Genomic DNA, 27,789 nt, shown 5'->3' on the forward strand with positions numbered 1-27,789 from the left:
AGGTGGAACACATGAGGCCTGGTGGGTTACTTTAAGAAATTGAACTATCAGTGTAAAAGGGAGAGGTAAATAATATGTATTTCCTTATAGGCATTCTATAGTCATGGAATAGTGTGACTCCATTTGGGTCATCATGTATAGGATGACAAAGTTGGCTTACTGCTTGCTAGTGAGGACTAATTATTCTGCCGAGGACTATGAGAAATTGTTCCTTCAGGAGGTTGTAAAGTTGAATGGTGTGCCGATCTCGATTATTTTAGTCTGTGGTAGTCAATACTCATCATATTTATGGCGCCATGGTTTGGGGACTAAATTGTGTCTTAGTATGGCCTTTTACCCGTAGTCGAATGGGCAAGCTAAAAGGACCATTTAAACTTTGGAAGATATGATGCGAGCCTATGTGATTGACTTTGGTGGTATTTGATTTGATCACTTTCCTCTTATTTAATTTTCCTATAATGATAGTTACCATTCTATAATTGGTATGGCTCCATTTGAGGTATTATATGGTAGGTATGAGGTATAGATCTCCTATTAGGTGGTTTAAAGTTGGTGAAGCAGAAATGTTTGTCCTGAATCTAGTTCACCAAGCCATGGAGAAGGTGAAGGTGATTCGAGATAGGCTTAAGGCCGCCCAAAGTCACCAAAAGTCCTATGCAAATGTGAGGCGAAGGGACTTGGAGTTTGAGGTACGTAATTGGGTATTTTTGAAGGTGTCTCCCAAGAAGGGAGTAATGCAATTTGGGAAGAAGGGGAAGCTCAGTACCTAGTATGTTATCTTATACTTGATTTTGAGAAAGGTTGATAGCATTTCAAATCAGTTGGAATTTCCCCTAGCATAGTTCCATTCGTTCGGTGTTCCATTTATCCATGTTGCAGAAATGCATAGGTGATCCTTTGTTGGTTTTTCATTTAAAAAACATTCGTAGTTATGATTCTTTTCCCTATGAGGAGGTTCAGTGAGGATCTTGGATTGGCAAGTTAGTCGGTTACAAATGAAAGATGTGGCTTCAATAAAGGTTCTGTGGTGGAACCAAAAGTTCAATAAAGCTACTTGGGAAACCGAGAAGGACATGAAGTCCAAGTATCCATTCCGATTCCTTATTCTGGCAAATTGTGCTTAAGGTATGTATTTTTCTTAACATTTTGTTTTCCATCTTTGTTAAAGGAAAATGGTGGTTTACTTGGCATCTTTGTTTTCTAACTTAGTTAAAGGTAAGAGTAGAAGTGTGTGGAGTCCAATTGTTCTTGTATTTTCTTATACCATCATTCGATAATGAATGTTCCTAAGGAGGGTGGGGGAGACTAAAATGCCACAAGCTTTGGCCCTTGAAATTTCCTTGAGCCTTAAGCTCACTGTCCTATTGATGACTCACCGTACGAGTCATATGGTGTGATTATAGGTATAGGGACCCTAGTCGTGAGTTGACCAATGTGTTATTGGCAAAGTTCTATCCTATTTATAAGAGACTCCTCATGAGTCATATGTTTATATAATAAGTTTTTAGGGTCCATTCATATGTTGTCCAGTGTCTAAGCCCTTGGTGTTCTGTGTTGGTCCTGACTAGACCATATGAGTCATATGGTCTAGTGACTAGTGAGATTAGGGAGTCATAAGTTGGACAGTGTGTGTTATCCAATTCTCTGTCTTGGTGATGACTCAATGGTAAGAGTCGTACGATGTGTTGACGACTCATTGGCTTGACTCATATCCACCTGTGGACTTTTTATAGCTTTTAAGATGAGGGTATTTTGGACATTTCTCAGCCTAATCCCTTAAGACCCCATGTCTTATAATATATTTTGGTCATTCATTAAACACTTTATAAGATCAAATACTCTCACAACTCTCTCTAAAACTTCTCAAGAAAGATTGAGCTAAGATTTCTTCAAAGTGGTCATCTAAGGACTTAAGGTTCAAAATCTCTCCGTGAATCTTCATAACTCGGGCATGTGACTCTTCATTCATTGTTGTTTCACTAAAATCATATGTTTTAAACATTGTTCATAGGTTATTAATGGTGGTTTTGAAAACCATGGTTTAAGGTTTGAATGCAGAATGTTGAGTATCATTTTCTCATGGTTTAAATTATGCTTATAAATGTTTTGATAATGGTTTTGCACATATGAGAGCATGGGAATTATGGTTTAACAAATGGGTCAAGCTTAACCCTAAATTTGTTGGTTTTTGGCTTTGATAATGGTATGCCCTCAACCTATTTGTGAAATTGTTAATGAGAATGATCTTGTCACAAGTTTAAATTGTGTTTGAACTAATTCATTGCATAGGAATGCTAATGAAGGATGAATGGATTTGTAAAGGTCTTGATGACCATAAATTGAATTGAATTGTGTTTTGAACTAAGTCATTGGCCCAAGAGTGCTAATGATTGGTAAATAGTTTTATGGAGGCCTTGTTGGCCCTAAATTAATTTCAAATATTAAATGGGTTCGCATCCCTACATGTTAGGTTGAATTGATATCTTTATTTAGATAATGAGTTTGAGTTCTAAGGTGATTAATAATGGTTAGGGTATGTCGTATGCTTGCAAGTTGGGTTGGTATGATGATACCAATGGGATGCCTTTGGTAAGTAATTGGATTAATGGTTGTGTATGTGTAATAAAAGTTTTTATTTGGATTTAAAGTGGGATGTGTAGCCAGGACATGAAAGTGGAGTCTGTAGGACAAACCTTGGAAATTGCGCTAGCCGGTGCGGGTCTCTATATGATCGGGAGGTTTGAGTCCCCTGAATAAATATATAAATGGGAGGTTTAAGTCCCCCATATTGTATACATTGGTTCTTAAGACACCTTAATTATGCCAGAAGGTTTGAGTCCTCCATAAAGGAATATACAAATATAAATATTCTCTAGTTTGTGCTGCTACACGAACTGGGGACCTTTCATCTAGGGGAGTGTTGGGCCCATATAGCCCGTGGTATTATTTTTTATGATGGTTATGCTGCACAACCCAGGTTATGATTTTCAAAGTTCATTCTAAGCCTCGTTCCCTATACTAACACGATATATATATATATATATTTATACATATATATGGATATGTATATGTATACATGTGATTGTATAGGGTTATTTGATTTGGTTTTGAATGATGACATTATTTTATTCTTCTATCCCTGAGTTACATGCTAGTGCTGCAACTGCTAATTGTCTTTGGATGCTTTTTCCCTATGTAATGCAGGTGCCATAACTTGTTTTACACTTTCTGCAGAGTGATTAGGTGTTCGAGTTAGTTCATTAGTTGACATTGAAGTGGTGAGCTTCCATACTTTGGAAGGGTTCATTTCATGTTCTTTATTACCTTGTCTTAGACATTATTCAGATTTTGTTTTAGCTACTATAAGGGGCATGTCTTGACGTTTCATTGATTTTGGTTTTATAGAGGCTTTGTAAGATTACTGTGGACTTAGATGTGTTGTTTTGGTGAAGGACGATTGTCCAGTTATCAGTGATTGGTCTAGACATTTCATGAATTAATATTAGTCGTAGCTTACATTATCTTGTTTTATGTTCAAAATTCATCCATCAGTTAAGGTTGTTATATTGACTAGGTTGGGTGAAAGGGGTAATCTCCGATCCAAGTAGGACTTGGGATACTCATCACGGCTAGGCCTTGGTTAGGGTTGTGACAAGATTAGAGGAAACACCTATCTAATATTATATGGTTTAGTGGAGCACCTGCTTAGTATTATTGCTATATTATTCGAAATGTAAAGACTATATTATATATACATACATGTTATACAGTAGAGGGAAACGCCTGCCAAATTTATAGACCTTGCTAGTCCGTAGTAGATTCTATCTAGCTATGAAGAATAGTAGATGTATACACGATGAATCTTATTTGTTCATTTATTCATACTCATTTGGCTTACCTTATAGTCGAAATGCTTGAGTTTGGTCGATTTGTTTTTTAGATGAAATAATGGCATATTTCATATTCTTTCCATCATATATTAACTGTTAGTATAGGTATGACCTTTTTGTTTGTGGTTTACTAAATTATGTCTAATTGTGATAGATTTTAGATGGTTCTTGCTATTATTTTGAATTTGGAATGGATGATAATACCGATGAGTGCACATGTTTTTCTACTAATTCATGCTTATTTCTATACTTTTTATGCAAGTGATGAGTTGGCTACCCTGAGATATTAATTCAACTCTCGAGTCAGACCTTGAGTTTTGGGATCCAGGGGTAGTTGGTACTTGATCTTGTCTCTACGATCTTTTCTATTCCATTATTGTTGGATTACTTACTCTAGACATTTTGGACCTTTTTGTACAGATTCCATCATTAAACACTTGTACTTGTGACCACCAAAGTTTGGGGATTTTTTGGTATTCTCTATAGAGTCATTTGTGATTCAGTTTAACACTATCTTCATTTACCTATTCCATGTATTTGACTATTTATTTGTGTTATGTATCAGGTTAGCTTACCTATCACAAATGGTGAGATAGGTTCCATCATGATTAAAGTTTTAGATCGTGATAAGTGGGTATCACAGTGCTAGGTTCATTAGTCACACAAATACAAGTCAAGTATAATAGAGTCCTTCAGATCATTGTGAAGACATTTGTTATCTATCTTTGAAAGTCTATATTAATTTAGGAAAAATATGCTTCTTCCTTATTATTATGGAAATTTAATTATTTACTATGATTTTGCATCTTATTCTCTCACAAGTAAATAGGAATCATGCTATCATGTAGAGAGATTAAGAGCCTATTCTAGGACCCATGCCCACTACCCCTGTTAGGACACATGGACATTATTGGGAGTATGGTAGGGGTTGGGGTAGAGGTTAAGGAAGAGTTAGAGATTAGGTAGCAGCTTAGGTCCCACCTAGAGTAAAGTCTCCTGAGGGCTAGTATAAGGTTGAAGATGCTTATATTCTTGTTGAGAAGGAGGTCCTAGTTCTATTTTTGTCGTGTGTTATAATTAATTTAGTACTTCAATATACATTGGTTCATATGTTAGGTATATTGGAGATCATGGTTCCGAATGGTAATTTAGAGGGTACTCCACAAGGCTTGTAGACTACTATTAGGGATCAAACTTTAGATTAGCTACCTATTTAATTATTTCAAGCTTTACCATGGTAGCTAGTGGTGGTCATGTCAGGTATAATAATATTCATTTTGTAGGTGTAGAAACCACGTGTATGGCTAGAGTATGATACTATATGAGGAGTAGATGAGGTTTAAGATGTTTTAGAAGATGGATCCAACTCAATTTTAGGGTGGATAGAGAGAGAATGCATATGAGTTTTTAGTGACTTGACAAATTCTTTAGAATGTAGGATTCTTACAATCTCACGAGGTTTATTATACCGCTTTATAGAAAGGGTCATCCTGTTAAGTAGTGGTAGTGATCTTATGTTTAATCTAGACGTACATGATCTTTGTCTATGACTTAGAGGTTATTTGCTCAAGCTTTTCTTGATTGATTTTCCCTCAGTAGTCTGAGTATTAAGTGTATATATATTTTGAGAACCTTACCCATTTATGTGACTGATTATCATATGAAGTTCTATATATTATCTCACCGCACTTTATGGTTCTTCCAAATTAGCATGGGAGATTTCATAGATTTTAGGGTTTTTGAACTATCAAATTTTACAAATAGTCTATATGACTTTGTATGTCAAAGGAGTTTGAGTACTTGAGGGACAAGAAGTCCCACACTTATAAGTAGTTTAGCCTTATATCATCTAAAGGTAGAGGATATTTTAAAAGAGGTTTTTGTCCTCAAGATAGTAGGTTATTACATGTAACTATCTAGGAGTTCAAGGATTGGTATTTTAGATGGGACTTTTTCAGACCAGGGTAGACTTCTCATGGTTCATCTTAGATGTTCTTAAGCAATGGTGGCCAATCTAGTTATTTAGGGTCTTTTTAGTAGATGATGGTTTCTATGTCTTGTTATGAGTGTGGTATCCATAACATCTCAAAAAGAATTATCGCAAACATGGGAGAGAGGCAGGAAATAGGATTATTAGGCTCTAGTGAGAGAAACAACACCTCTAGAGAAGGATCATGGTAGATCTCATATAGGTAGAGGTATTGCAATAGCCGAATACGGAGGAATTAAAGTGGTTTCTTTAGGTAGAAGGTGAAATGACTTAGTGCTATGCTTTTTTAGAAAGACATGAGATGGAGTCCTCTAATACAGTTATCATATGTATCATTTCAGTATGCCATTGACCTACTTTAAATTATTTGATACTATTTTTATATTCTACTATATGTTTGAATATTTTGCATTTAGTCTTAATATTTGTGTAAGTCTCTTGTTGTGCCTATTCATGCTCTATCATAGTAGGTGATTCTTTAGTAGAGGATCACGCATCCAATCATGCATTTGACTTTCTTGGGATAATACCTGGGTGGACTTGATTATTCTGGTTATGATAGAATGTGATGTGATTTTGGGAGTGGATTGACTTTCTATGTATTCTGTTATCTTGGATTTTCATGCAAAGATAGTTACTTTGATGATGCAAACTGTATCAAAGTTAGATTGAAAGGTTACCCAGGGTTCATATCTTATGAGGGTGAATCTTTCTTCAATCTTAGCAGATGGTTGAGAAAGGATGTGTAATACCCCATATTATTCTTAGTTCAGTTCAGCTCCTAGTTGCATGCATAAGAGGCTTAAGGCTTAAAAATTTCACTATGTGTTGGGTACTTAGTCATATTTTTAGCCTCTAAACTTCGAAGATCTTTAAATCTATCTTCCCTACCCCAAGATATAGATTTTTGAGTTAATTCATGTTCAAGGGTGTAAGAAGCATGTCTCGGAGAAGTTTCAAATTTTTTAGATGTGGATTAGGTCATTTTTGGAACATGATTCTAGAAACAAATCACGATTGGGATGCGTCACGGTTGTGATAGCGATGGGGATCTCATCAGTCACATTTCCTCTTTAAACACATTCCATTTACGAATTTAAATATTTAAGGGGCAATTCGTCTTTTCCCTTCAATCCAAGTAATCGTATCACGACTTATATTAGTAATTTAGGTATTATTTACCCCTTTTCTTCACTTTTTCTCTTAAAGAAAACCCCAATCATCTCCCAAGAACATCAATGTCATTAGTTTCTCTCCAATAAAACCAAGAATTCAAGTTTCCCAATCCAAGAACCCTTAAGAAGGCATCAAGATTAGAGTTTCCCTTTCAAGCTCAAGGGTTTAAGGTATGTGTGATGTTTATCGAAGGACCCTTTCCATCTATGGAGTCCAAGAATCCCCTTTTACATTTTAAATTATGAATTTTACATAATTAAGTTGAATTATGCCCATGAACATCTTGATAATTTGATTTCAAGTTATGATTACACATTTTTTCTATTGAGTGAGACATTAGCTGTTTTGAATATTGAACTCTTGACATTCAAATCCTTAATTCATGGTTTTAGTATTGCAACTATGTTATTATCACTTGATTTACCCATTACCACGTTTAAGTTCATGACTCTCATGTGTTTGATGAAATGCCTAAGTATTGGATTTTGAACAATGAGTCCCTACTATGGTTTCAAAGTTTTTATATATCTGTATTGCTATTTCTCTTTAGTGAGGAGGGTTATAAATGCCCGATACATAGTTGTTTATATAATTTCGGTATCTTCAAAATGATTTATATATACCATGAGCATTATCATTCAGTCTATTATTATGATAAGTTGTTTGCTCAGTTAACCTTAGTTTAGTCTATTCAATAGTGTTATTCAATTAAGAGTAGGATTCAGCACCGAGCGAACCCAGGGATGGGGGAATTCCTACCAATTTAGGGTTTGACCCTTTGTAGCAATCCCTGAGTTACAGAACTACGTAGCCAGTGTAGGTTAGAGTTGTCTTCCTGCCAGTTTAGGGTTGACACATATCTCATAAGTTTCCTACCAGTGTTAGTACCTGCGGCATGGTACTAGAACCCTTCCAACTGGGGTTACAGGTTGGAACCCAATTAGCTCAGATTAGGGCATGTTGGTTAGATGATAGCTCTCAAAGTCCCAGTTCAGTATTCATTACAAAATTTAGTTTAGGCTTGCTTGACCATATCATACAGACTTCCAGTTATTCAGTTATTTGATTTCAACAATTCAGTTTTACATATTATTTCATAAACATTATATGCTTGGTCTTGCATTCTCAGTATTTCAGTTTTATGCATGTATACTCAGTTACCTTATGCTATTCAGTGAGTCATTATTTCCTACACAGTTAACCCTTGTACTTTTACTAACCTAATCTCATATACCACTATATTTGAAGTATTGATCGCATACTTTTCTTTGCAGTATGATGTCTTATATCATAGGTTCAGATTTATATTTTCCTAACCGTGCTTAAGCAGTCTAATGTTTAAGCAAGAACAATAGTGGTGTGTCCTCATATATCGAGGACCTATTATGTTTATTCCATTATTTTCATAGTTTTTTTTAGTTTGTCAATTGGAGTTAGTTGGGGCCTATCCCACCAACTCCACAGTCAGTCAGTTAGAGGCTTTTCAGACGTTCAGATAGTTAGTTAGTTTATCAGACTTATTAGTTGGTTTTTAGTATTTTTGTAGATATTTCAGCCTTATGAATTCAGTTGTATTCTCAGTATTTAAACCTTATGTATTTATCAGTTGTTTTCCATATATGTCTTTTATTATCTCTTACTCAGTGCTAACAGTAGGTATTAACTCATGGGTTAGCTTATGGTCACTTATGATTGTAAGAAGCAATGTTGCAACTAGGGGGTAGCCTCGGGTTGTGACAAAACTTGGTATCAGATCCTAATGTTTTATAGTGTCTGAGGGAGTTTTAAAGCTGTATTGAGTAGAGTCTTGTGCATGGGTGTGAAGTACTGCCCACTTATGGACAAGAGGCTACAAGTAGTTTTGGTAAAACGTATCTTTTTTTTCAGTATTCATGTCATGCGAAAAAGCATAATATACTGTTTAAACTCTCTTTCTGACTAATTCTTCCTTCCATTTACAGACAATACCTCCCAAAAGAAACAACAGAAGAAGAAATAGGAGTCAACCCACACCTTCGCCTATTTAGTAAGATTCCTTGAATGAGCATGTCTCTCACGCCAGGTTCAGAGTTTCCTTCACTACCTTAGCTCATTTAGTAGCTACTTAGAATAGTCAACAAGCTGCTGCCCTAGCCAGCCCAGTGATTAATACAACTGTAGCTAGGATTTGGGATTTCACCTAAATGAATTCCCCTAAATTTTTAGGATCCAAGTCTGATGATGATATATAAGAGTTTCTTGATATGGTGTAGAAGGTGGAGGATATTATCAGTGGAACTTCGAGTAAGAATGCAAAGTTGGCTGCTTATCAGTTAAAAGATATAGCTCACACCTGGTTTAAGTAGTAGAAGAAAGACCGTGGTGATGATACAGGGCCTGTAAAGTGGGAGAAGTTTGCTACAATCTTTATAGATAGGTTCTTTCCTTTAGAGTTGAGTAAAGCTAAAGTTCTAAGTTTATTAATTTGAAACAAGGTAGTATGAGCGTGAAGGAATACTCGCTTAAGTTTACTCAGTTAGCAAGGTATGCTCCTTCGATGGTGTCTGATAATAGGTCTAGAATGATTAAGTTTGTTTTTGGTATAGCTGATAGTGTGGTCAAGGAGTGTAGAACTTCTTTGTTGATTGAGGAGATGGACCTATCTAGGCTTATGGTACACACTCAACATATTAAGGAACAAAAACTTAAGGAGAAACAGAGAATAAAAGGTCCCGAACAGGTACCTTTAATTTTTGTTAGCCAAGGTCAGTAGGTGGTAACCATTCTTAGTGTCGTCAAATGTTTTTACCCCCAGCTCCATATTCAACTAGTGCATCAGTGCTGAAATTCAGAAATGACAATTGGGGTAGGGTACTAGGCTCTAAGTCCCTTGGTAGTGTGAATAGTGGTTTCACAAATCCATTTTGCCAAAAATATGGTAAGAATCATCAGGGTGTGTGTTGAGATGGTAGTGATAAAGAATGTCCACAGGTTGGTTAGCAGAGTTTGTACAGTCATGCTCCAATTCTAGTTTGTCGCCCGACTTAGTAGGGCACCACTTGTAGTGCCACCATTGGACAATGCCAGAGCAGGCTGTACATAATTTAATCCTGATAGGACCAGGAAAGGTCTCCTGATATGGTTACAATTATGTTACAGCTCTTTCATCTTCATATTTATGCTTTGCTGGACCCCAGAGCGTCAGTTTCTTTTGTAACCCCCTATATAGCTGTTAATTTTGGTGTCAATCCTGAAACTTTAATAGAGATTTTCAGTGTCTACCCCAGTGGGTAAATCTATCATAGCCAGATAGGTATACAAAAACTGCCCGATCACAGTAGCCCAAAAAATCACTTCAGTAGACCTGTAGAGTTAGAGATGACAGATTTTGATGTCATTCTCGATATGGATTGGCTCCACTCATGCTATGTTTTAGTTGACTATAGAAATAGAGTCATTAAGTTTCAGTTTCCAAATTAACCAGTTATTGAATGGAGGGGTAGTACTTCAACACTTAGAGTTCAAATTGTGTCATGCCTTAGAGTGAGAAAAATGATATCTAAGGGGTATGTCTACTATCTTGTTTGAGTCAAGCACTCAAATTTTGTGACCCCCAATCTCATATCAGTTTTAGTAGTAAGGGAATTTTCAAATGTGTTCTCGAAAGATCACCCTAGAGTCCCTCCTAAAAGGTAAATTACTTCGGAATAGACCTTCTCACAGATACCCAGCCTATATTCTGCCCTACATAATGGCTCCAGTTGAGCTGAAGGAGTTGAAAGAATAGTTGAAAGATTTTTTAGATAAAGGTTTCACTAGGCCCACTATTTCCCCATGGGGCGCTCTAGTCCTTTTCGTGTGTAAAAAAGATGGTTCTTTTAAAATGTGCATTGATTACCGTAAAGTTGAAGAAAGTTACAATCAATAATAAATATCCATTTCCCTAGATTGTTGATTTGTTCTACCACCTTCAGGGTGCTAGTTATTTCTCTAAGATAGACCTCAGATCTAGCTATTATCTGCTCAGAGTCAGAGAGTGTGACATTCCAAAGACAACCTTTAGTATCCGGTATGGTCACTTTGAATTTTTAGTTATGTCTTTTGGACAAACGAATGCCACAGAAGCTTTTATAGAATTGATGAGCAGAGTGTCCAAGCAGGACTTATACACATTCATCATAGTCTTCATTGATGATATTCTCGTCTATTCTTATAGTGAAAATGATCATGCAGACCATCTCAAAATTGTATTGTAGACTCCTAGAGCCCATCAGTTATTCACTAAATTTAGTTAGTGTAAATTTTAGCTAAGGTTTGTATCTTTCCTTGGCCATATTATTTCCAAAGATGGCATTAGAGTTGACCCTAAAAAAATAAAAGTAGTGACAAACTAGCCCAGACCAATCTCTCCACCAGATATTAGGAGTTTTTGGGTTTGGATGTCCATTATAGGTGTTTTTAAGGGTTTTTCATCTATTGCATCCCCCATGTCTCAATTTCCATAGAAGAAAGTCAAACTCCAGTGGTCAAATTCTTATGAAAAGAGTTTTTAGAAGTTGAAGACTCGACTCACCTCAGCCCCAGTCTTGACTTTTCCAAATGGTTCAAAGGGATTTGTTGTTTACTGTGATGGTTCTAGAGTTTGTCCTAGTTATGTGTTGATGCAGAGAGGTAAGGTCATTTCCTATGCCTCTAGACAAGTAAAACCCCATGAAAAAATTACCCTACCTATGACCTTGAGTTGGTAGAGGATGTTTTTTTCTTGAAAATTTAGAGGAATTACTTTAATGGGGTTGAATTAATGTGTTCACTGACCACAAATGTTTGAAGTATGTGTTTTTGCACAAAGATTTAAATCTTCATCAAAGAAGGTTTTTAGAGTTGTTAAAAGATTATGATATGAGTGTGTTGTATCATCTGGGCAAGGCCAATGTAGTAGTAGACTCCCTTAGTAGGTTGTCTATGGGTAGTGTTGCTCATGTTGAGAATGATAAAAAGAATTTAGGTTAGGAGGTTCATGAGCTTACTATATTAGGTGTTCGATTGGTTGATTCAGTTGAGGGTAGTATGTTGTTTCAGAATGGTTCAGAGTCTTCTTTGGTTGCTGAAGTAAAGGAGAAATAGGATAGGGATCCCAATTTGGTTAAGTTAAAAGAATCAATTAGAGGCCAAAAATAGAGGTTTTTTCTTGAGGGGGAGATGGTCTTTTGCGATGTTAGGGTCGGCCGTGTGTGCTGTGTGTTGATGGTTTGAGACAACAGATTTTAGTAGAAGTGCACGATGCACATTATTCTATACACCCAGTAGCCACTAAGACGTATCGTAATTTGGGGGAAATATACTGATGGAGTGGTATGAAAAAGGATATTACGGAGTTTGTAGCTGAGTGTTCTAATTGTCAATAGTTTAAGGTTGAGATCCAAAGGCCTAATGGCATATTGCAAGATTTTATCATTCCTACATGGAAGTGGGAAGTGGTGAACATGGATTATGTGATGGGGTTGCCTCACTCGCATTATCAGCATGATTTTATTTGGGTTGTTGTTGACAGAATAACCAAATCAACTTATTTCTTGCAAGTTCATACTTATTCTTTAGCCGAGGACTACACCAAACTTTATATTAGAGAGTTGGTTACGGTGCATGGAGTCTCATTGTCTATCATTTTAGATAGAGGTACTTTGTTTACCTCTCATTTTTGGAAGGCTTTCTAGAAGGATCTTGGTACCCAAGTTTATCTCTATACAACTTTTTATCCTCAAAAAGATGGTCAGGCAGAGAGGACCATTCAGACCCTAGAGGATATGTTAAAGGCGTGTGTGCTTGATTTCGAAGGTAGTTGGGATGATCACTTACCATTGGTTGAGTTTGCCTACAATAACAATTATCACCCTAATATTCAGAGGGCTCTATTGAGTCTTTCTTTGGGAGAAGATGTATATCTCTTATTGGTTTGTTTGAGGTAGGTAAGGTTGTTTTTAGGGAAAGATTCAGTGTTTGGTGCGATGGAGAAAGTTCAGCTGATCCAGGAAAGGCTGAAAATAGACCAAAGTCATCAAAAATCTTACCCAGATGTGAGGAGAATAGATGTTTAGTTTGATGTTGGTGACTTAGTTTATTTGAAAATCTTGCTTATGAAGGGACTGAAGAGATTTGGCAACAAGGGGAAGCTCAGTCCCGACATGTTTGCTTGTACAAAATTTTTGAGTTATTTTGGAAAGGTAGCTTATGAGCTTGAGTTTCATGCAAATTTGGTATCAGTGCATCCAGTGTTTCACATTTCCTTGTTAATGAAGTGTATTGGTGATCAAGCTGTAGTCGTTTCGATAAAAAGTGTGGATGTTGAAGATAACCTTTCTTACAAAGAAATCCTAGTCGATATCCTTGATCGATAGATTCATTATTAAGGAGCAAAGAAGTTTGCTTGCTCAAATTTCTTTGGCTGAATCAGTCCATTGAGGGAGCTACTTGGGAAGCAGAAGAAGATATACATACCAAGTTCCCTCATCTTTTCTCTACAAACTCAGGCTCATCTTAAGGTAATAGTTCTCTTTAGATTGTCTCTTTTCCATTCTCTAACCTAGCTATGTAATCATTCTCATATCATTGTGTGCATTCACGAAATCAGTCCAGTTCATGTATCATGTTTCAGACTTAGTTATGTATTCATGTTCTCATCCGTGCATGTTCATCATATAATTTTAGTTTCCCCAGTACTCTCAGCCTAGTAAGTCTCATTCATGGAAGAATGTTCCCAAAGGGGAAATATTGCAATACCCCATATTATTCTTAGTTCAGTTCACCTCCTAGTTGTATGCATAAGAGGCTTAAGGCCTGAAAATTTCATGAAGTGTTGAGGACTTAGTCATATTTTTGTGCTTTTAACTTTGAGGATTTTTAAATTGATCTTTCCTACCCCGAGATGTTGGTTTTTGAGTTAATTCATGTTCAGGGTGTAAGAAGTATGTCTTGGGGAAGTTTCAAATTTTTTAAACGTGGATTAGGTCATGTTTGGATCACAATTCCAGAATCTTATCATGATAAGTCCACGTCGTGGTCATAATAGCAATGGAGCCTTCATCAAATTGTGATGCCCCTTTAAAATGCATTCCAATTATGAATTTAAATGTATGAGGGGCATTTGTGTCTTTTCCCCTCAATCTAAGTCATCATATCTTGATTTATATCAGTAATTGGGCGTTATTTGCCCTTCTTTTTCACTCCGTCTCTCAAAGAAATTCCTAATCATCTCGTAAGAGCATCAATTTCATTACTTTCTCTCTAAGAAAACCAAGAATTCAAGTTTCCCAATCCAAGAACCTTCAAGAAAGCATCAAGATTGGTGTTTACCTTTCAAACTTAAGGGTTTAAGGTATGTCTGATATTCATTCATGGGCCCTTTCCACCTATGGAGTCCAAGAATCTTTTTTTATGTTTTAAATTATAAATTTACATGATTAAGTTGAATTATGCCCATGAACATCTTGATAATTTGATTTCAAGTTATGATTATATGTGTTTTCTATTGAATAAGCCACTAGATGTTTTGACTATTGAACTCTTGACATTCAAATCCTAAATTCATCGTTTTAGTATTGCAACTATGTATTATCACATGATTTTCCCATTCCCATGTTTAAGTTCATGACTCTCATGTGTTTGATGAAATGACTAAGTATTGGATTTTGATCAATGATCCCCTACTATGATTTCAAAGTTTTTATATATCCATATTGCTATTTCCATTTAGTGCTGGAGGGTTATGAACACCCGATACTTAGATGTTTACATAATTTTAGTATCTTCAAAATTATTTTAGATATACCATGAGCATTATCATTCAGTCAGTTATTATGATTAGTTATTTGTTTAGTTAATCTTAGTTCAGTTTATTGAATAGTGTCATTCAACTGAGATTAGGATTCAACACTGAGCGAACCCAGGGATGAGGGCATTCCTGCCAGTTTAGGATTTGACCCTTAGTAGCAATCCCCGAGTTACAAAACTACGTAGCCAGCGTATGTTTGAGATGTCTTCCTTCTAGTTTAGGGTTGACACATATCTCATGAGTTTTTTGCCAGTATAAGGTTACTCTTTAGTCCTTCGGGACACCAATTTAGTAGATCTAGACAGCCAGTGTTAGTTCCCATGGCACGGTACTGAAACCTTTCCAACTAGGATTACTGGTTGGAACTCGATTAGCTCAAATTAGGGCATCTAAGTTAGATGATACCTCCCACAGTCCCATTTTAGTATTCAGTACATAATTCAGCTTAGGTTTTCTTAACCTTGGCATACAGACTTCTAGTTATTTTGTTATCAGATTTCAATAATTTAGTTTTACAGATTATTTCAGAAACATTATATGCTTGGTCTTGCATTCTCAGTATTTTAGTTTTCATGCATGTGTACTAGTTACCTCATGCTATTCAGTTAGTCATTATTTCATGCATAGTTAATCCTTGTATTTGAGCCTAACCTCATCTCATATACCAGTACATTCAAAGTACCGATCGCATACTTTTCGTTGCGCTATGATGTCTTATATCATAGGTTCGGATGTTCAATTTCCTGACCACACTTATATTGTCCAACATTTTAGCAGCAGCAGCAGTGGTGAGTCCTCATATATCGAGGACCTACTATGTTTATTCAATTACTTCTGTATCTCTTTTCATTTAGTCAGTTGGAGTTAGTTGGGGCATGTCTCATCAAATTCACAGTCAGTCAGTTAGAGGCTTTTCAGACATTCAGATAGTCAGTTAGTTCATCAGACTTATCAGTTGGTTTTCAGTATTTTTGCTGATATTTCAGCCTTTCAAATTCAGTTGTATTCTCAGTAGTTAAATCTTATGGCATTCATAAGTTGTTTACCAAATATGCCATTTATTATCAATACTCAGTGCTCATAGAAGGTGCCAGCTCATGGGTTAGCTTATGGTCACTTATGACCGTAAGCACCATTATCACAACTAAGGGGTAGGCTCGAGTCATGACAAAATGTTTTTTTAATTTGGAATATATCCGTGAAACTAGCATTGACACACCTGCCTATTTTATTTGGCTTATATCTGTGATATTAGCACTGACATACCTCCTTTATGATTAGTGATGGTGGTTAGAGAAATTTAATTTGCATTTATTATAGATCTTCTAAGTTTTCCACCAGATAGAAATATTAATTATGGCATTGTGTTAGAGCCAAATACTAAGCCCATTTCCATTCCTTCCTATAAAATGGCTCTAACAAAGTTGAAGGATCAAATGTAGAACTTGTTGAGCAAAGGATTCACTAGACCTTGTGTTTCACCTTGGGGTTCTCCCGCTTCTTCTGTGAAGAAGACATATGGGTCTATGAAAATGTGTATTGACTATCAACAATTGTACAAGGCAACTATCAAGCACAAGTATCATCTTTTGTGCATTTATGATTTGTTTGATCAACTTTGGGGTGTTTTGGTGTTTTGAAGATTAACTTGAGGTTAAGATACCACCAATTAAAGATTTGGGCTTTATATATTCCTAAGATGGATTTTAGGACTTGATATGCTGACTAAGAGTTACCTATGATGTTATTTGGATAGACTATTTCCCCAACAATATTTACAATGTTAACGCATTGAGTATTTGGATCTTACCTTAATTCTATCATTATTGTTTTTATTGATGATATATTGGTATATTCCAAGAAAAAGAGGAACATATGCGATATTTGATGATTGTGCTTTAGAGATTAAGGGATGAAAAGTTGTATGCTAAGTCCTCAAAGTATGAGGTTTAGTTTAGTTCTGTGGAATTATTGGGGCATATAGTGTCTACAAATTAGTTCATCCAAGGTTGAGGTGGTTCGGGATTTGTTTGGGTCTAGTTTGCCGACTAAAATTTTGATATTTATTGGTTTTACTGGCTACTACAGATTATTTATACAAGGTTTCTCTACTATTATAACTTATTTGACTAGGATGAATCAATGTTGCTTTTTAGTGGTCCGATGAGTGTGAGGTAAGCTTTTAACTCACAGATTTCCTGACATCAGAACCTATCTTAACCTTACATATGGAAGATGAAGGTTTTATCGTGTATTATTATGCTTTGAGTATTGGTCTTGGTAGTGTCTTATCCAGAAAAGGAAGGTTGTAGCCTATTCTTTGAGATAGTTAAAGACCAATGGGAAGAACTATGCCACTTATGTGTTTGGATTTAGATGTTGTAGTATATGCCTTGAAGTTTAGGAGAACTACTTGTTTGGAGGTTATTTTTGAGGTGTTCAACAATCAACACAACCTTTAGTACATATTCTACTAGAAGTATATGAATATGAGATAATACGTGTTGTTGGTATTGTTGAAGAACTATGATATGACTATTCTTTATCACTTATGTAAGGCCAAAATAGTGATAGATGATTTGAGTAGGGAGTCAATGAGTATTCCTTGTTGATTGTAGAGGAGTGAACTTTGGTTATGGGTGTCCATAATTCGTCGAACAATTTTTTGAGACATAATATTTTTAGATACTTGGCTATGGTGTTCATAGTTTGTCCAATAGTTTTGTGAGGCTTAATATTCTACACTTGGTAAAAATCTTTGTTGTGTTGAGGCACAATTTTTATTGGGATAAGTAGACAATTTGATAGTGGGAATATGTACACAATTCGGGGCAAAGTATTGAAAGGTTTATCTATGGAAGCTATCCTTGAATAAGAGGGTGTTTTGAAGATCAAAGGTCAAATTTATATTCCTAGAGTTGGTCACTTGTCTAGATTGATCATTGAATAGGCTCATAGTTCGAGATATTCTATTCATCCAGGAGTACCCAAGATGTATGTATCATGACCTAACGATACATTATTAATAGTGTAGGATGAAAAGATATGTTGAGTTTAGAGTTAAGTGGTAGAATTATCAGCATGTAAAGAGTGTGCACAATGGAAGGGATGTTATGGCTTAGAGGATGCCAATACCAGTGTGCAAGTGGGAGAATTTTACTATGAACTTCGTGGTTGGTTTTTTCTAGACTTTGAGGAAGTTTAACTCTTTTTGGGTAATTATGGAATAGATTGACCAAATCAACTCATTTTGTACCAATGATGATAGGCTAGAGTGAAAATAGGTTGGTTAAGATCAACAATTGGGAGATAGTTTGATTGCATGGTGTTCACATTTCTTTCATATCATATAGAAGTACTTAGTTTACATCAGACCTCTAGAGTTTTATGCAGTGAGAGTTATGCAATTTGTTAGAGATGTGCAAAATTTTTCATCCATAAATAGATGGTAGTCAGAGCAAACTATTCATGTATGGGAGGACGTTTTCTGCTTGTGTGATTGATTTTGGTGGTCAATGGGACCAGTTCTTGCCTTTAGCATATTTTACCTACAAACATCCAGTATTTAGATGGAACCATTCAAGGTCTTGTATGGGAGAAAGTGCCAGCATTTGGTTGGATAGTTTGGTTTTTTTAAGTAGTTTATGGGGTATGAATTTTTTGTCTGATTCTATTATCATTATCTAAATCATAGATCATGTGGGCTCCTATATAACTCTACCATAGATAGAAGAAACCTTACCACCTAACCATTCAATTATTGCAGAAGATATTATTAAACCTTAAATATAAATAAATCCATGAATAAATAACCTTTCTTTTTCAATGAAAATTTATTAGAAAAATATACATTGTGGAATTCTACTAAAAACTGCCAAGAACCTAGTCAAACTGGTACAAGAGCACTAAACAAATGGAGGAACGAACCGAGACACAACATCCATGTAACATTAGGATGACAAGAGCTACTGCAGAATAAACACCATTGTATTTATAGAAATCCCAACTGACCTACAACATATCTATATTTGTAACTGGAGATATAGTATGTGTAGTATCAGTAAAACCATACATACTGATAGGTATCATTGTCCGACCAGGGTTAGAAACACATAACAACATATAACAAACAAGAAAGATCATGACAAACATACATGCTTAATAATTAAGCATACTGACCTTACTTTGACTTCCAATAGTATCGCCTTTTTTTTAAATTAAACAATATTAATTTACCCTAAAGGCATGACTAACTAACTACCTTCTATGAATTAAGCTAACCTTTAATTCTAACATACTTATTTTATAATAACATCTCTATATACTTTTCTCTCTCTCATTAATCTTCTTTTATACAATCTTCGCTCCCTATTATACTACCTTTGACCATTGAGATTAAAACAACCAAGACAATTACTAGCCACAATAACTTTACAAGAAAGTACGCTATAATATACATCAAGTTTGAAAATCTAACAATACGAGAGAAATATTTATACATAATTTAGGACATTCCTTATATTCAAACTTTGCTCCATGTCAAATCCAATACATCAACATAAACGGTCCACTCAAGGAACCATAGCATCCCATTAAATAACTGGTCCACACAAGGAACCATGACATATCATCAACATAACTTGGTCAAATAAAGGAACAATCAACTACATATAAATATAAATGTACATTCAATGCATATAATAAAGTATGAATGCAAGATGTGTGCATTACATCTTTTTCTTCTCAATCTCATTAACCACATTCTTAACATCATGATTTAACATGAACAACATCATGATCATTATCATCAATAATATCATGAACATCATGATCTTGATATCATTATCATCAACTCATCATCACCAATATATATGACTATGCAAATACATGATGTAATCTATAATTATAAGCAATGTCTAAAGGCGAATCACAAACACCCAATTTAAATTTGATGCAGGCAACAACGTCAAAATACAACTTTCAATTAATAATAACCAAATAAATATAGTCAATACTCACCAGTTCATCATTTCATTTAATGAATCCCCACTAAACACATTAAATCACAAGTATTTTCCAAAGGCTAATTTACCACTTACTCAATTGAGCACTATCAAACACCAACATCAACCACAAACACATCTAAAGACCAATCAATCGAGTTTATATTTTAGGAGTGCACACTCAATCTTGGACTGGTATCTACACTCTAATTCATCATCCTAATTTATTCACTAATCTTAATTTTTTATTTATACTGAATCAATAAATTCAGTTATTAACTAGAAACCCTTACACTCAAGTCATAACTAAGTTAAAGGCAATATTTGTAACGCCTCAGGTTTTTGGACCTTGAAAATTTCTAAAATTTTATCCTTACTATCTTGACTACAACTTACCCTTACGAGTCATAGCATGTCTTGACGGGTCCTAGGGTTCCAATTATAACCAAATCAGTAAGTAAGTAGCAAAGTTTTGCTTTGAGTACGAGTGGATCACTAAGAGTTGTAAGGACTCATTATGATTCATTAGGTGCAAAACTAGGGTGTCTAGTGGATGTCACAAATGGTTTCTGTATTGACTACAACTAGACTTTATGAGTCCTAGGGTCCCATTATGAGCTGTACCAATTAAGTCATAGGGTCAATAGTGTGTGGGTATCTTAGGGATTGTCTTTGTTATGACTCATGGTGATGAGTCATAATGAGTCTATATGAGTCATATAGTGGCCCTATAATGCCTGAAAATGGGTCCTGCAATGTCACACGGTGTTCAAGACTACGAGTAGCCTCAAGCTAACCTTGTAATCCTTCTACTAAATCTAAAGCTTATAATAAAAAATTATTGGTATATAATCAAAGCTAAAATGCAGAATTCTATCTAAGCTAACTTGAAATTATTTGAACATGATATCGAAAAATATTAGTCTCAAGAATCTGAACAATCAATACTAGAAATCTAAATCATAACTTAGGGGTCTTACAAGTCTCTACTACTAATAACAAGAGAGCCACTAGGATAAACCCCCAGCTGACTCAAACTGATTGAAAATATTGAATCAGCTACTGTAATAAGCTAGAAAATATAAATAACTAGGTCCCTGAACTATAAGGACTCACCAACTATTGGGATGTGGATAGAGATTCTTGAAATCACTCACGCTATTGAAACTGAGCACCTGAACCTACATTATGAGACAACGTAGCACATAGACGTATATGTGGATCAGTACTTCTGGAATGTACTGAGTATATAGAGGTGAATGCATTAGTAAAACAATATCTCAATATTTGTATAAAATTCAAAAATAATGCATGCTAAGTATAAATAACTCTCATTGGCTGGAATAACTGAAAGCTAAAAATCATGAATCATGAGTGATAAAATATACTGTATAAATCTTGTGAGTCATAACACTTAGTTCTAAAAGCTATACTAGTATTCTATCTTTAAATCATGCGGTCTAAGTGTAGAAAGGACTCATTTTTATATCTGTAAACTAAAAGCTAAACTCTAGTAGCTAATGACTTGTATAAAACAATATCTGAACAAAATCATGAGCCTTTACACTTTATTTCTAAAAGTTTTTCTGTTATTCTTTAATTTTTTCTATAGGCTCTAGGGAGGTTCTTCTAACCGACATAAACCATGTGAGCTAACATAGAGTCCAACGTCTAGTTCCCTTATGGAAAAACCTCACATTGGGGAGAGGTGTCATACTATTGCCACAAAGTATAATCTAATCTAAGTGATCACATCTATAAATTTCATCCATATAGAAATGGGAATAATCTGATAATCTGTACATACGTTGTCTCATAGTTCTAGGGCATGTAAAAATACCCAACTCGGTGCTCAATGCTACTCCATTTAATTTGTCCGCTCATTCTGTAGAAAATCTACTTTTAAAACTAGTACAAGGGCTTACAATGAAAAACTCTTGTGAATTTGTTTACTATAAACTGTAGTTTAATCTGTAAAGTGGATTCCATATCTATGCTGAGTTCAAAAGATCAAATATTTATTTAAAATCTGAATATAACAAATCATGGGAAACTTAAAAGAATAATCTTCTTGAAATAACAATTTTCAAACTAGGGCTAATAACCCATGCATCTATTTCATGTCAAATCATCATAAAGTTCATGCTAAATAACAAAAATCTTGATAACTCAATTCTAAATCTGGGAATTAGTGTCATACGCATAAAAAAATGAAAGTAGACATGCAACTCAATATCTAAATCAATTGTAATCTCATACTCTTTAAATAGTAATAGGTGGGTATACATCCTAAACTGAAATTCATATAATTTTATGTAAAAATCAACTTTTAAACTAATTTTGGGCACAAGGGTGAAAGAATTATCCTTGTTCATATTCCCACATACCTTAATTGATGAATAGATGAAGAAGCTTGAACTTTGAGTTCCTATTTGTGCTCTTGAAGATTGATTTCTTGAATATCTTGAATTACGAATCTTGAATTTTGGGTTATCTTGGAAAAAATGGTGGAATTTGGATTTCTTGAGGTCTAAGATTTGAGTTCTAGGGTTTTCTTGGAGAGTAATTTGATGAAAAGTAATCATAATATGCTTAGAATAGGTTTAATTTAGTATTTTTCAAGATTTGGGGGCATGGGAAATGACTGGGTTGCCCTTTATAAAAATTAGTTCGAAACCAAAAATTTGGATTTTGGGCCTTAGCACGACGCGTTGCTTATTGTGGTGGCTTATTGGAAAAAGAACAAGTGTAATTTTGGCCCCTGGTGCAACTCGGCATAATCACATTATGTCACTAGAAAAGGACGAGTGTCATTTTGCACTCCATCATGACGCAAATCTGTCCTATTGAGATTTCTAGCTCTATTTTGGCATATCGCAGTGAGCTACTAGAAAGGGACGAACTAGAATTCGGGCTTCACAGCGACGCGGGATAGTCGTGGTGCCTCACTAGAAATCGTACAATTACAATTTTGCACCTCACCACGATGCGATGCTCTACTATTTTTCACTAAAATTGCCATAGTGTCTCAACTGAGTATCGGATTAAGGCAAAATTGATATCGTTCGAAAGCTAATTCCATTATCCACCAATTGGTGCGTTTAGAGATAGAAAATTCTGAATGTATCAAGATCTATACATTTTTAAACTTGTCCCTTAACACACTAAGAGCTAAATGGGACTAGAAAAAGTACGGGGTGTCACAGATCCATAGTCATAGACGACTAAATTTCAGTTTTTAACTTGAGGATACTTTGGACAATTCCTATCTCACCTAATTAAAATCCCACATTCATAAAGAACATAAGGGGGTTATTTCTCATTCATCACGTACTCAAACACTTTCAATCTCTCTCAAATTCTCTCAAGAAACTTTACTTAGGGTTTTCCAAGAAGTAGGTCATCCAAGGGCTCAAGGGTTGAATTTTTTATTGAAACTTGGTATTTCATTCATGTTAGTCTTCCCTAATTTTTAATAAGTTTTAAAGTGTAATGGATGTTGATTTGGAAACAAGGGTTGAGGTTTTTTAAGGCTTATTGATTAAACAATGTTTCTCATGGTTTGCATGTGATTATTCATGCTTTAATTATGGTTTTGAACCTGTGGGTGCATGGGTGTGGTGAATGAACTATGGAATTATGATTTTTTCCTAACTTGTGACTTTTAAAGTGGTTATGACCTTAACCGCATATCATGAAATTGGTTTTGAATTTGAATATTATGCACATTGAACTATTATTAAATTATTTCATGATGAAAAAGCTAATGTGGAATAATAGTTTTGAATTTAACCTTGTGGGTTTTATGTTTTCACAAGCTATTACACAATTGAACAGTGGGAGTTGTGAATTCCCCCAAGTGATGTAATTTACCTTACAAGTGTAGTTAGTATGACGATACTAATGATGTATGCCTTTCTGTGAAATATGGTTCAATTAATGGGAATGTGTGATAATTGTTTAATTGGGCTTTAATGAGGGTTGTGTAGCTGAGTCATGAAAATGGAGGTCCCAAGGGACCAGCTCTAGAAATCACGATCGCCGACGTGGGGGTTTATATGATCGATAAGTTTTAATCCCTTTTTCTTATTATTATCATATGGTTGGGAGGTTTGAGTCTCTCATATTTTATAACATGATTTGGTGATTGTGTCACCTTAATATGCTAGGAGGTTTGAGTCCCCCATAATGTAAATGTTTACCTCTACTTCGTGCGGCCACATATATTGTGGCCCTACTAGCTCGGGGAGAGCGAGGCCCATATAACCCTGGGTCCCTTTGTATACTATGATGGTTGAGCTACAAAATCTAGGCTAATGTTTTAAAATTCATGTCAAGTCTTGTTCCCTATCCCGTCATGTGATGTATATACATATACATACATACATATATATATATATATGCATTTGATGATGTGCATTGGATTTGAATGCTTTAAACTGTTGATCATGTCATTATGTTATTATTTCCCTCGAGCTTCATGCAAGTTTTCACCCCACTAACCATCTCCGAATGTTGTATCCCCATGCCATACAAGCACCGAGAATTCTTCTACTTTTCCTATGTAGAGTTAGGTGGATCGACTTAGTTCACTGGTTTGTTGTGGTAAAGTTTCAAGCTTTCATTCTATGAAAGATTTGGTCATTTCATCTATTTGTAATTTTAGATTTGACTTGATATTTTTCATTATCGTCAACATTATCATTGTCATGTGTCAAAGTCGAGGACATGCCCTGACCAAGACTGGTTTTGGTTCTTTTTTAGAAATCTTTATTGTATTACTGTGGACTTGGGTGATGTTGGTCAATTATTTTGGCCGGTTGTTGGTTATTGATCATAGAAGTATTTTTATTCTTTGAATTTATCTTGTTATCTGTTTAGAGTTCATCTGACATTAGGGATATCATGTTGTTGGTTAGGTACAAAGGGGTGGTCTCTGGTCCATGTGGAACTTAAGATACCCGTCACGGCCAAACCAGGGCCTTTTTTGTAATGGCATCCCAAGCTCAACTAAGACGAAGGATCACCACCATTACCTAACCCAACCAACCTACGCGTATTCTGAGTCGGCTGAATTATAAGCATATAACAAGATACTGTACTATATATCACAAAGACTTTGGGATACGTTCACAACCATGACCAACCAAATGAGTCCAACCATACCGAACTAAACTATAAATTGAACCATAACAAATAAGTTCCAAATCATATATAAATATATAATCCAAAAATAAATAGAACAATCATAAAACAAATATAGTCCAATGATGTCATCCCAAATACCTATGTCAATACTAAGGCTGACAACACTACCGACACCACTCATACCAACCCATAGTAGTTCCACAAAAGCCTCTAACCAAAAAATACCAAAATCCGATTGGGACATGTCCCCAACCATAGCCAAAACCAATATACAAAAATAAATTAAAGTATATGAAAATATCCATGACATAAAATGAAGCCTTTCGGAAAGATGAAAGATCACCACTTCAATCCAAAAGATGATCCCAAAGTCCAATTGCTAAGTAGGAGAAGCGGACAGTCGATTCCTGCATCCCTGAGGATATAGCTGCCCAAAGATGGGTTAGCGGGTGAACTCTAGCATGAAATTAGGATAAAGATAAAATAATACCATCCAGTAAAACCATGTAAACCAACCATATGAATACAAACCAAACATATAGAATATATGTATATATATAAGTATATATCTATGACGGGAAAGAAAACTGGGTTTAGCATAAATTTAAAACCATTAACCTATAAATGTGAAGCTAAACCGTCCTGAAACCACCCATGTACTATATGGGTCTAATATAACCCCCAGAATGGGGCTCGATGTGTATAGCTGCTGCATAAATTGGAGATACCATAAGAGTAGGGGAGTCTTAAGTACCCTTCACTCTACATGATACATTTGTACAATGTACTTAAATGATTCCTATGTACCTCGTGAATATCATATAAGGTCACCATGAGGGAATAAAACTTGCCTCAAACAAAGAGGATAATAGAGGGAAATCATCAACACAAGCCCCAACTTGATCCTCTAGATGAAAACCTAGCCTTCCTTAACCTAAAAGCCTTTGAGAGAATTATAGAGTGTTTAAGAGAGTTTATAAGTGTTAAATGAATAGAATAATAAGGTAAATAACCACCCAATTGTATTATAAGTTGTGGGGACTTAATAGGATAAGTGGGGAAATGTTCAGATTACCCTCACTTAAACTGCATAAAATTCCCATCATGGGGTACAACCTCCCATACCTTTCGTACACTCCAATACAAGTGATGCCCACAACTAGTACCCTAAGCCTCCCTCTTAGACCCAACACTATCCAAGGTTGATGTAACACCTTGAATCTGGTACTCAAAATGCCATATGGTACCCATGAGCCTGAAGGACAACAAGCTAACCCATGACTGATATCAGTACCTAATCACTGCATAATATACTGTATAAATACGGAAACATATACTAAAAGACCATAAGGTTCAAACTGGATAAACATCTGATAAAATAATGTCTGAAAATGGTATAACAATACCAAAGTAAATCTAAAATAACTGTTTGACATGCTATAGTCTGAAAGCCTCTAAACTGTCTAAATAAGAAGTTGATGGGACATGTCTCCAACTGACTCTGACTACTGAAATAAACTAAAAACTAAAATTGTAATGAAATCTTAATTTCCTTGAAGGATGAGGACTCACTGCTAACTCTGATTGCTGAACTGGAATGCTACTGGTTCTCTGGAGCTCATGCTTCTAAACCTACGGTATAAGATACCATAACATAAATGCATCAACACTTTGAATGTAATGGTATGCAAGTGAGGTAGGCTAAATGCAATAGGTTCATATGCATGAATAATACTAACTGACTGACTAACATGAACGTGAGAATACATGCATACATACATAACTGTAACTGAGATCATGATAGGACTGAATACCGAGTTTTAACTACTGAGTCTACTGACATTGACATCTTAGTCACTGATAAGTGAGAAACTGATACTGTATTACTGAATACTGAGGGCCTGATACTATGTTACTGATACATGGATAACTGTGTCTGACAGTTTTAATTATAAAGAACTGGTTTGGTTGACTGTATCTGACAGTCCTAAAGCTGAATGCTAATAGAATAAGTTCTCATAACTGATAGAACTGATAACATGAGTGATTGTATCTGATAGTCTTGAACCTGATGGAACTACCTGAGTTCCATATTGTGTCTGAGTAACTGAATCTGAGATCAGTCCTATCTAGCGGGTGATCTCTACATTTGATGATACTGATATTGATTTACCATAGTTAAGATCAATCCTATTTGGTGGGTGACCTCAGGGTCTATTTATAACGATAAGGATTGACTGTATCTGACAGTCTTAAATCGATACTAATGAGTTGAATTCACTGTATCTGATAGTCCTAATTCTATAATTGAAATTATGGGATGCATTCATCTAACTGACATGCCCCATACTAAGGTAACTAGGGTCCAACCTATAACTCCAGTTGGAAAGGTGTCAGTATCGCACCACTGGTAAAGACAACTACTGTGGAGTCAGTCCTAATCTAGCGGATGACCTCTAGGATCAGTCCTATACATTTAAATTTGCTAACGGATGATCCCTGAGTATGTCAGTCCTATCTAATGGGTAACATATCGTACCTATGCTGGATATGTAGTTCTAGAACTTAGGGATTTTTTCTAGAGATCTTAGTCCTATCTAGCGGGTGAGTCCCCATCCCTAGGCTTGCTCGGTGCTGAATCCTACTCCCATCTAAAAGACACTGAATTGATTAACTGAAATGAGTTGATTCTAATCGTATTGTTTAGCAGAGCTAAACTGAATTTACTGAGATTTATTGATTGATGAAATATACTGAGTTCTGAGGACTGACTGA

The sequence above is a fragment of the Capsicum annuum genome, chromosome 12, assembly GCF_002878395.1.
Source record: "Capsicum annuum cultivar UCD-10X-F1 chromosome 12, UCD10Xv1.1, whole genome shotgun sequence".
Lineage (NCBI taxonomy): Eukaryota > Viridiplantae > Streptophyta > Magnoliopsida > Solanales > Solanaceae > Capsicum > Capsicum annuum.